The sequence below is a fragment of the Cupressus sempervirens genome, chromosome 8, assembly GCF_028749045.1.
Source record: "Cupressus sempervirens isolate cs-2001-9-10 chromosome 8, ASM2874904v1, whole genome shotgun sequence".
NCBI classification, from domain to species: domain Eukaryota; kingdom Viridiplantae; phylum Streptophyta; class Pinopsida; order Cupressales; family Cupressaceae; genus Cupressus; species Cupressus sempervirens.
This window is the reverse complement of record NC_143125.1, coordinates 282,555,552-282,568,673: the sequence shown is the minus strand read 5'-3', so window position 1 is coordinate 282,568,673 and position 13,122 is coordinate 282,555,552.

The following is a 13,122-nucleotide window of genomic DNA, read 5'->3' as shown; positions in this document are numbered from 1 at the left end:
TATCAAGACCAAGATCTCTAGGTGTGCCTACTTTTCTGATAGACATGTATAAAAGGATTAAGCCAAAAATTAAAAAGTATATCTGACTTTTTAATTATCGTTTTTAATCTTTTTAAAAATGTATATGGATAATTTGTGTATTTGTGTAGATTTTAAATATAGAATATTATTGCTTTCAGATCAATCAAGTGAAAGATGAGTATGCACTACCTTAGAAATTTATAAGTATGCTTTAGAATGCTTAAATGAAATAATAATGGATACCTCTAGGATAAGTAGCTTTACTTTTATATTTGAGGTTTTAATTATTTATGATAGTTATAATTATTGAATGTCAACTAAAAATAAAGTTATTGTGTTTATTAGATATATATTTTAGATTTAAATTCAATAATTTAAGTTAATTTTTTACTTACAAAATAATTTTAATAAATATACAATTGACCTTTCTTAATGTGTACTTTAATTTATGTATTCATATGGCTATCTTTACTTTATTTCTTTCTCTTGTAGTAAGGCATATAATTTTATTATTCCATTGATTGTACCAGATGTAAGTGTTTGATTGTTTAGATCTCTTGTAGTCATTAAGAATGAGAGGAATTGTGAACTATAGAATGTTAATGAATGCTTTTAAATGTTAGTTTGAAATAGCCAAAATCATAATTCAAAACAACCTTAAAAAGTCTACACTTAATCACATCAAATTCAAAAACTAAAGCGAATCAATTAACCAAATTTGAATTATATATTTTAGAAAGACACCAGTCGTGTTTGTGACTACAAATGCAAATTTGTGGGGCAACCTTCAATGAATAATGCATAGAAGAATGAAAGTGTACTTATTTGTACAAATAATATGAGGCTTGAAATGATGTATAAGGATAAGATTGGGGCCAAGTAATAATAATTCATATGTATTCTAATACATAAAGTTTAAATAGTCAAGTTTAAATTTTTACAAACTTATAACTCAGTCCAAGATCATGATGAAAAAAATACTAGTAATAATAAAAAATATTTGAAAAGAAAGAGTTAATAATGTGGATCAAAATTATAGAAATTTATAGCTAAAATTTGGATTCCCTACACAAAAATATTTTTGAATTACATATAATTTAAGTGAGTGAGAATGCCAAATATTACCAAAAACATGTAAAATCACACATTTAATATTATATTTTAACTAAAAGAGTGGTAAAATTTTTATTGAATACCAAAGAAAGTAGAACAACACAAGAAACAAAGAGAACTACAGAGCTTTATCCTAGTCCACATGTTGAACCAACAGCTAAGATAAATCAAGGGGAAGCATCCTATGATCAATAATGTTCCAAGTTATCCCATGCTTAGAGGCTCATTTAGCCAGATAGTCAGCCACAACATTCTACTCGTGAGGGATATGCATAAAAGTCATAGAATCTAGAGAATTGCATAGATGAATGATCTACTGAATAAGTAGAGCCAAATGCCAATCCACATGCACAAGGTTCCTTCTATTGAATAAATTGACAACCACCTATGGGAAAGTCTCATAGATAATTCTTTTCTAGCCACATTGATAGCACTATTCCACTACAACCAAGATAGCTAGGGCTTCCATGAGGTTATTAGTATGGTAACCCTTGAATATAGAAAATAGAAACTAAATATCACCAAAACTATCATGCCCAACTTCCCCAATACCAGCTGAACTAGGATTTCCCCAAGAATGACCATTAGTGTTGATTTTAAGAATGGCCACCTCAGGAGGAGACCAATGCCCCTCATGATTAACATGATGAGAGTGTTGCCGAGCTCTATTTCCAGAGTGGTTATGGGAGACCGAGGGAGTGCATCCCTAAAGAGGAAAGGAAAGGTGTCAGAAAATACCAACATCTCTAGGATCCAAACCTCCACCAATGGCACATTTAGCTACAAGTGTTTCATGAAGAGAATTAACAATTTTCCCACATAGGTGCCTGATCTAAAACTGCACATCATGAAAGATCCTGCTATTCCTATCAACTTGAACATGCCATAAAATAAGGGAAGGGCCAATAATCCAAGCAACCTAAAGAAAAGAAGTCTTGGAAGGGGGATGGCTTAAACAGTCCTAGAATTTAGAAAAAGAAGAAACATGCCAACATGTGTATCCCCACACACTCCACCAAAAATGCCAAATCTATTTGTCAAAGGCACACTAGAAAAAAATGTGAGAAACAGTCTCTTCACTATTATAGCATAAAACATAGATAGAAGGCCCCTGGAAGCCTCACTTACAAAGATTCTCCCAAGTAAGACAATGGTTATAAACCAAAATCTAGAGGAAAATGTGACACTTAGGCCATGAAAATCTATTCCAAACTTTCTTCCAGCAAGAGACCTCCACCTCAACAAAAAGTTGCTTCATCAGCACAAGGTACCTTGAAGAAATAGAATACTTGCAAGAAGAAGCCCCTCTACGAGCCAAAACATCAAGTTCCTGTATAGATATGCACTCCCTAGAAGCCAATATCTGAGATAATTCCAATTGATCCCCCAGAGAGCCGCCCAATGGCCAATTAGAAGAATTTTTCCATCTGTAACCCATAGCAAGGCCTAGGTTATATGACTCCTTATAATGAGCCACCTTATTCCATCCAATAGAAAGGAAAAAATCACAAAGAGACTACGAGTGTGAATGAGAGGCTAAGAGAGCAGGATGCTCATTCCAAGAAACACTCTAAAATAAAGCCTCAATGCCTCTTTTATAGATCCAAAATAAGCTTCTCTTCACCAGGTGAGCACCAATTTTGAGGGTATTCAACACCATAGAGCCTCTTCCCACAAGAGAAAACCTAGAAATATCTGAAGGTTCAAAAACAGGAAAATACTTGTGTGACAGGATATGGGCCCAAAGCTAAGACTGACTAGAACACTAGCACCAATAGAGCTTAGCAGCAAGAGCTTAACTGCACAAGATAGTAGAATGAAGGTTGAGGCCACCTTCCTTTTTTTGCCTACAAATGGTATCCCAATTGATGAGGCTCGATTTGGTATTTTGTGAATTTTTGATCCAAAGAAATTAGCGAGAGAGAGCATAAAATTCCTTAAGAAAATACACTGAGGCAGTCTAAACCATGCTTCTATAAATGGGAAGGGCTTGAATGACATATAATAGGAGTGTCACCTTGCCAATAGTAGAAAGCCACCTATGAGTCCAATGATTGACTTTTTGTTGAAGTTTGTTGAGCAAGCTTTGCCAAAAAATCCTAGGCTATCAATCCACCACAATAGGGACCCCCAAGTAACTCAGAGGGAGAGACTTAATTTGGAATTGCAAGATATTATCAACCCTCCACTAGATAGGATCAAGAGCATTGAAGAAAAAAATAGAGGACTTGTGGTCATTAATTTTCTACCTAGAGGCTGCCAAATAAGAATCCAAGGTGAGCAAAAAGGCTTTAGCTTCTAGAATCTAAGCTCTCCCAACAACGGCCATATCATCAAAAAACTAGAGGTGGGAAGGAGTGGGCAAACCATTTCCCCATTTCCATCCTTGAATTAGATTTTTGGAAACATGAAACTTCATAAGTATGCCAAGTCCCTCAAGCATAATGATAAACAAATAAGGAGAGAGGAGATCTCCCTCGCAAAGACCTCTAGAAGTCCCAAAAAGCTCTAATAGTTCACCATTAAGAAGGACCGAGAAGGAAGGAGTAGTAACACAACTAAGAACCCATTTAACCCATTCCTAACTGAAGCCAAAAGCTAGAAGAACTTTCCAAAAGAAATCCCAATTGACTCTATCATAAGCCTTAGCCATATCAAGCTTAATGAACATGGCACGTTCCCTAGAAGTACACATAGGGTGAATAGCTTTGGAGGCAATAAGCACCCCATCAAAAAAAAAATTTCCTACCACAAATCCCCCTTATTCCTCAGAGATAACCATGTGAAGCCAAACGTTAAGCCTCTTTGCTAGAAGCTTAGTAATGATTTTATAGACCACATTACAAAGAGCAATGGGCCTAAAGAAGTCTAGCTGATTAGCCTCTTCCTTCTTTGGAATAAGGACTAAGAAAGTAGCATTCAAGGCCTAGAGCATTTCTTTGTTTGAATAGGAATCCTAAACTGCATCCAAAAGTTCATGATTGATAATATCCCAAAATTCTTGAAAAAATTCAATAGGGAAGCCATCAGGCCCTAGAGCTTTTCCTTTCCACAAGCTAAAGACCACCCCCTCTAATTCAGACATACTAATTGGCCTCATAAAAGAGTCATTCATTCCCCTAGTCACAATAGAGGGAATACAAGATAGGATTGTATTCAAAAATATATTTGCTAGAGGTAAATCATCTAAAAAGAGATCAGAGTAAAACTAAATAGCTTTCGTAGATACAACTTGAGAGGAGGCTAGACATGTCCCATTAGAAGTAACAAGAGAAGAAATGTAACTCCTATTACATCAAGCCTACATAGATTTATGGAAGAATGCAGTGTTCTTGTCCCCTTCCTAAAGCTAGTTAACTCAAGCCTTCTTGTCACCAAAAGATCAATCAAACACTTGAAACCCTTGTATTAAACTTAAAATCTTTGACCACAAATACATGTGTTGTTGGTGCATACATATAACACAATCCAAAGTAAACAAGATTGACCTTCTATATATAATGTATGTATATAAAAATATGATGATGATTATTATGATATTTTAAAATTTGGTCCTTATATTTATAGTTGAAAATTGGTTACAAAATGAAAAGTTGTGTCCCTTTGTTTACAATTTGTCATTCAATCAAAACAAATCTATAAGAGAAGAAGATTCACTAAGATAAATCTAATGTTGATTCCTCAATAAAATCATTACATTTCCTTATATGCTTCTAATATATATCAGCCTCAACCAGGTCTACATCATTGATGACTTCACGAGCTTTAATATCAATCTTGATCATCCGCTTAATCTCTCCACTAGTTCTAGTCATCTCCAAATCATCATTCCTCGATGCTCCCAAGGCCTATTCCAACATCAAATTGAGAATCACCATCCATGTTTCTTGATTGATAGTTTTTTCATCTGTGTCATGCTAGGATAGAACTTCATGCTCTATTACAAAATCTTAAAATAACTTGAAAGTAGTCTTGATTTCTTGTGTGCATAAATTATGATCACGGATTAATTTATGTACCTCTTGAATTTCTTCCTCCTCTACAAGATTTCCCTTTTCTTTAACAAGCTTTTTTTTACATCTCATTATGCTAGAGTGCTAAGAGTTTGTATGTATTGCATAAATCCCAAACCTGCCCTACTTTGATCAAAAACATCCTGAAACATTTTTTAAATATGGAGCAAGTATTTCCCTTCTAATGAAGGATACATCATGTACCCTTCTATTTTCTTCCTCCTTTCTCTTCAATTCACTCTTCAAAGCATCATGAAGCGATTGAATCATATAATGGGTTGTTGGCCTTCCTATTTTCAACAAGCTCTCATACATTTCTTTCCAATTGTCTTTGTCAAATGTCACCTACTTCATTTGTGAGTGGATAAATAGGGCCATGTCTACTTGCATAGTTGCTAATTTACTAGAATTTTTTACCCCTACTTTCAAATTCATTATATGTCAAAAAGTTTGATCAATATTAATAATATGTGGCCTCTTGCGTGGAGGATAGAGGGACCATAATAGCATAGAGCTTTCATCTACTGAAGTTGATGAAAGATCAACCCCATAACTCCCAAGAATCACCTACATGCAAACACCTATCATAGAAAGAGAGGAAAAAATCTATCAAAGTAGGAATTTCCAAATCCATAGATGAGACATTCTTCATGAGCAAAAAAAAGATTCCTATTACCAATAATGAATTAATCTCAATTAATGTTTATAATGAGAGATTGAAACCCCAAAAAAGCTCTAACCTAGGTTGCATCATAATAATTAATAATAGAATTAATTATTATATGCCTAAAGTTTAGCTTAAAAATGCTAGACTACTCTAACATCCACCCTTAAGATAAACTTAGGGAGAGCTAAAAATCTAGAAACTACTATTGAAAGTACATTTGGGTCCCAACAGAAAAGGCCTAATGAGTTACCCAAGCACAACCAAATCTCTGAAAAGAGGAGAAATAGAGAAAATCACATGGAGACAATCCTACTCAAAAAAGAGATGGAAATAATGCTAAAAGAAATAGTGAAGGAATGAAGAAGCCTCCAAACTAGGGAATGTCATAGAAGATAGGAACAAAAGATGATCATGAAGAACACCACTGAAGCATATAGAAGCTATAAAGCTTTGTCAAAAGTAACTGTTGATTTGAAAAACCTCCACTAAAATAGAACTCGACCAAGTAGACAAGACTGTAATCTGCATCAAATTAGGAGGTACACAAAGGCAAACAACTAAACTTGAAGATACATATGGCATGAAACACCAAAGCCTGAAAAGCTGATCAATCAAACCAAGGAAGCATGAGAAACAACAGAAGAACCCCCTAATATAGATAAGGGAGAGGTGATAGGTAACTGGAAAAGTGAGCCAAAATAACTGCAAGTCAAGGAACAATGATCAAGATGCATTAAATAGTACATATGTGTGTACTAAGGTGATCAATCTGAGACTTTTCATGAGGCTAATGTCATGGAAGGGACACTCACTAGACAAAGGAAGATGGCAAACAAAGGCAAAACATCAACCCCCCATGGCACTTTAATTAGGGTAGTGCATGTATAATAAGGCATAATATATGGTGAATCTCAAGGATACAATAATATACATGAGTGTCCTTAGATCACACTACTCAAATCAGAAGGAAAAACAAGGCAAAAAAACTGAAACAAAAATACAGACACAAAATGACTCTTTATCTCAGTGCATTTGCAAAAATCCATAAAAATAATGTCTAAATAGACTAGAATAAACATAAAACTAATACAATAGATAGTACATGTCATGACAAATCTTCTAAAGAAATGAAATTGATCTCCAAACCTAGATCAACCAAGTTATCCACTGGAATGCAAAAATGTAGAAGGCTAAATAAAATGTGCCTGAAGAAGAATCTAGAGAAACAACCAGCATCACAAAAAAGTGCTCGGAAAGACCTTTCCAACAATATAAAGAATTTCTAAATTGGAGATCGAATGCTCAAGATATGTTTCGAAGAGTGCAAAACTATACCCGTAACTTTGATAGTAGAAGAAGCCATCAAAAAGGAATCAAAACTGAAAAATCACATCTACCACTATGATTTTCTTAGAACCAGCTTTGTGATGATATCTCATTTTCAAAAACATGAGTCTATATACCCAAGATATGAGCAAAAATGCAAATGTAGGTCCAAATAGAACCTGAGGAGCTAACAGTATATGATGATGCAATTCTAACATGGCATTGATGTCAACAAGTGATGAGCACCAAAATGATAGGAAAAAGGTTGTCGAAGCAAGAAAATGCCGAAAAAAGACCTTATTCAAAGCATGAATGCTGATGATATTCTTATGAAGGAGAATTGTTGAAATATGATTACATCATTATCATGATGATATGTTACATTCATGATTGTGTTTTTCATTGATGTCAACATAGTAGTTTTCTATGGTATCTCATAGAAGATCAATAGTAAAGATTAAGTTAGTATAGATAGATCATTGAGTATTCTCACTAGTGAGGTTAATGGGAGATACTACTAAGTGTCTAGTATATGAAGCTAGCCTCGAGTGCAAAAATATTCTGTTTGGAATAAGTTATGCAAGTTTTGTTGAAGACTATTTAGAGATAGAGTTTACAAAAACATGTCCTGGTAAACTTGTTATATCTCTTAGAAAAGTTGTTATTTTGAGTAGCAAGGTTAAAGGTATGTAGAACACATGTTGGAGATGATGTGGCTAAGATTTCTCATCATAATATTACATTTATGAACATTTATTCAAGTTACAATGTGGAAGATTGATGTTATCACTAAGTAAAATGTGTTCTTAATGAGGTCTTATAATAATTAATTGAGAAAGTGTAATAGCCGAATCAAGGGAATTGTTTTATGGACTTGGTATAAAGAAAGGACATTTTCCCTTGATATAGAAGTAAGTAAGAAAAGTGAAAAGAGGATAAAAGATGTGAATTTTTAGTATTCAGGTTGATATGTGAAGATAAGAAAAGTAGAGTAGAGCAAAGTTGGAGAAAACTTCATTTCTAATGTTTTATCTTCGGATCGGATGTTTGATTGGTCTACAAGGTTTGATAGTGATTAGTCTAGTTGAAAGGATAGAGGAAAGATGATAAAGCATAATACAAAAAAAAATTCTCCAAGGAATAATTGAGAGATCAGTTGGATAGTGAAGTTTAGTGGTCTTTCTCTAGAAACTATTTGAACAGTGAATCCTTCTACCTTCTACAACTCATAAGAATGTTGGCACAACTGTTACCATGCTTGGAATCTTCTAACAAGGAATCAAAGTCTCCTAACAGAGACTCTTATGTACTAAATGTGTTTACAAACTCCTAATAGCCTCAATCCTCTAACAAGGAATATATATATATATATTAGTGTATCTTTTTGGGCATCATTACCATTGGAGTTTTTCCTCTGATCAAGGGTTTCCCTAGTTAACAAATCTAGTGTAATTATGTATGTGCATCTTATTATGGTTGTTGTTTAATTTTGTTACATGGTTAAGATAAATTAAGGTTGATAAAGGTTTTAGTTGGATAATTAATTCACCCCCCTCCTCTTAGTTATCTCGGTGGACTATTATTCCTAACAATTGGTATCAGAGCTTCAAGTCCTTGAAGGTAGGGCTTAACAAATTTAGGAGATCAGTGATGAGTTATTTCAAAAAAGATAGTCCTGAGTCTAATGGAGGAAATTTCAACACCTAGATGATGGAGCTTCTTGGCAAGAAATCAGAATTGTGTACAAATATGAGCATTGAGTTTATGGATATAGGCACAAGTAAAGATAGATTGAGATTCAAAGAAGACATGAAGATCAAGGGAGTTATTGATCTCCTCATGAAAACAAAGCTAGAAGGTATGGAATCTTTTTCTTGTTGGACATGTAATGAGTTTGGTCATTTTTCATTTACATGCCCTAAGAGAGTAAGGAAAACTAGAAAGAGTTCACTTTCTAATGAAGATGAAGAATTTAAGGCAAGTATGCAAAGATTCTTGAAGGATTGTGATAATGAGGTTGAATTGGTTAAGAAAGAGGAAGTATTAGAAGAGATAGCCTTGGTAACTATTCTTGATGATTGTGAAGAAGAGGATAATTCTATAATTGTTAGACAGAATGATGAAGTATTCTTTGAGACTAACAATGATTTGTAGAATGAAGCTGAGCTAAGGCAAAAACAAAGTTCAAAATCTAGAACAAAGCTAAGAGTTGAGATAACAACTCCTACTTCTGATAAGAATATGACAAAGAATCATCCACTAGAGCAGATCATTGGTAGAAAAGATAAAGGTGTGATGACAAGAACTATAATCAATGAAGAACTATGTTTGATATCTCAAGTAGAACCAAAGAATGTAACTGAGACATGCTCTTGTGGAAAGAATCGAAGCACTAAGGTTATTTCTTATCCTAGATGCAACACATAAGAAATTCAAAGTGTATCGGATGGATGTCAAGTCAACATTTCTGAATGGAGAACTTGCAAAAGAGCTATACGTAGAACATCCTAAAGGTTTTCCTTTTACAAATGACAAGGACATGGTATGCAGATTGAAGAAAGCATTGTATCTAGCTAAAAACAAGCACCCATAACCTTGTATGCAAGGTTGAACATGCATTTGACAAAAAAAGCAAAGTTGGAACACCTATGATAACTAGACACAAGTTATCTACAAAGGATGAGACACCTACCATTGAATAGAAGAAGTACATATCTATGATTGGAGAACTACAATATCTTACTCACATAGGCCTAGATATAGCAAATGCAGTTGGAATTGTTGCAAGATTTCAAGCTAACCTTAGAGAAACACATTATGTAATAGTTAAGAGGATATTTAGATATCTAAAGGGAACATTAGAGTTCGGATTATGGTATGACACATGTAATGATTTCACTTTATATGCTTATACTGATGTTGATTGGGCAGGTAGCATGGATGATAGAAAGATCTTCAATGGTGGAGCATTCTTTCTTGGAGGAATATTAGTTTCTTGGTTAAGCAAGAAGTAGGATTGTATCTCACAGAGTATAGTAGATGTAGAATATGTTGCAACAACAAACAATTGTAATCATTTTGTTTGGATGAAGCAAATGTTGAAGGATATAAAGATAGAATTTATTGAATTTGTTGTCATACATTGTGATAACACAAACATAGGGGATATGTCTAAGAATCTAGTGTTGCATTCTAAGACTAAGCACATTTCTATCAAATATCACATGTTAAGAGAAAAAATTATAGAAAAGGAAATCTAATTGGAGTATGTAAGCACCAAATAAAAAATTGTAGATATTTTCACTAAGCCTCTTCCCAAACAGGCTTTTGAGTATTTACAAGGTATGCAAGGGATTATACCCCTACCTACATTAGAGTAGATGATGCAATAGTGCATTAGTCTGAGGAGCTTAAGAATCCATTAGAGATATCAGAGGATGGAATGTATGCATTAAAGAAGGTGTTAATCCAAACTAATGAGAAACTACATTTGTGAAACAAGATATACAAGTGTCATCTCTTTTAAACCATTATAATTTTCTTTCTCTTCTTGATCACTCCATCATTGCACCGAAAATAAAGGTGCCTCCACCCATCAAAACATGTGATAGGGTCCCACCCTTCCAATTAACAACCACACTCTGATCTTCATTAGTGGGACTTCCATTCACATGAGGAGAGATATGATGTTTTGGATGAGGTGTAGGTGATTGAAGATGAAGCGAGTCACTTTTATGAGAACTTTGGCCTAATCAGATTACCATTGGTGTATGGTGAACCTTGATGATTACAAGGAGGTGAAGATCATTGCAGAAAAGGTGAACAACTTCTATAAGAACCTCTATAATAGGACTTCCATGACCATAAGGAGATGCTCACAGTGTTAGTGCTAAGAACAACAAAGAAAAGAGTTTCTTGGAGAATTCTTGACAAAACCACCTATCTCCAATGCCATTTTAAGGAAGAAAATAAAAATGCATGGGAAAATAGAGTATGACCTCCAAAATAAAGTAGAGGGAGTACAATTTGGCCAAAACAAGGCATGAAATCACAACAAGAATTCTTCACACGGTCATACTCTATGCCACCACTACACTCTAGAGCATTGCAATGTTGATCTAGAGAGTAGTCGCTAGATCCACACGAGCCCAACACACCATGTGAAGCTAAAATGCAGGGTCCACCATGAAAAAATACATGACACACTTTTAATTTCTTTAACCAAAAAATATGGTAAAAAGAAAACATTACCTTGATTTGTGTGCGAAGGTCAAAAAATGCCCTAGTTACAAATTTTATTTTATTTTCCCTTAGATTTCAATAGTATCCAACCTAAACATATTTTAGATGGAAATGGGGTTTTTCGAACACTCCAAGCTCAATGGTGATGTCTAATTTTGCCCAAAATTCCCCAAAAAATAGTCCCCCCTGGATCCAATACAAAACACTCCTAAAAATTGAAACCCTCTAAAAGACAAAACTAAGAACTAAAAAATGATGCCAAATTTCTCACAAATAGATCAGGGGCATGAAGATGTGGAGTTTTGATACCATGTTGAAGTTGATGAAATATCAACCCCATAACTCCCAAGAATCACTTGCATGCAAACACTTGTCACAAAAAGAAAGGCAAAAAACTATGGAGGAAGGAAATGCCAAATCCATAGATGAGAAATTCTTGATGAGAAAAAAAGAGTTTTCTATTATCAACAATAAATTAAACTCAATTAATATTTATAATTAGAGATCATCATTATAAAAGAGATCAAAGCCCTAAAAATATCTAACCTAGGTTGCATAAAGTTTTGCTTAAGTAGACTAGAGTTAATTACGAAACATATAATTACTCTAACGTCATCTTCAACAAACCTAGAACCAATGATCACATCCTTCACACCCTACACATCCAATTTCATATCCTTCTTTCCATATTTAATTAGGCTATCAAAGATATAGGATGCACTCAAATCCCATCCTAGCAAAACTATGACTCCTAGTTCATTAAGAAATTGTCTCCCTCTTGATATCCTCCTTCAAATTGGCCATGAACTCATTTTCATTTTATAGAGTGATGTTTTGAACACTATGCCTCAACATCTTTCCTTTGTAATTATACAAAAGATAAATAAATTCTTTAGATTTGACAAAGTAATCATCAGTTACAAACCTACTAGATTCAAGGATTCTTTGATCCTTTTTAGCATCTAATCTGTAAAGTATTCGAACATCATATTCTAATGCTTGACATGTTGGCTTGTCTACAGTTATAGTCAATGGAATAGGGGAATCTAGAAAATTCTATATGTCATTTTTGAATTGCTTCAATTCTTGACGTCTCTTCTCTTCAAGCTCTCTATTCTATTCCTACAACTTCTACTAAACTTCCAACCATTCAATATTCTTGAAATTATCTTCATCTTCAATGCTCTAATGGACATAGTCTCCCAATTTGTGTGACTTTCTACAAGTATGGATATATTGTTCTGGATCATAATAGGTCCATAGATCCATAGTGTACATATGATATTCATTTTGTAATTTTTCCCCAATTTTATCATATGACTTGGTGGCACAAATAGTAAAATCCCCAAAGGACAAAGTGGCAGGGAGAAAGGTTTTCTTCCTTTTCTTCCCTCCAAAATGTTGTTTGTTTGATTCTAACATTTGTCTTACAATCTTCAAATAAGCAATTCTATCAAGTACTAAGACTGGTAGTCTGTATGGTTTACCCTCAAATCCAAAAACTCTAAAACATGTGAAATAATCATATGCATACCGATCACACCAATTGTGCTTAATCTTTTCTCCCAATCCATTATCCTTAGGTCTCAGAAAACTTTTTATGTTAGGGCTAATGGAAGGGAAACCTTGATGTCCAAATAGAGTATAGAGGGGCTAGACAAAATGATCTTCAAAATTAAGATAGCAAGATTCATTGTATCTATATTCCCACATTGAAGTCCGCATTTAAACTAGCCTCTC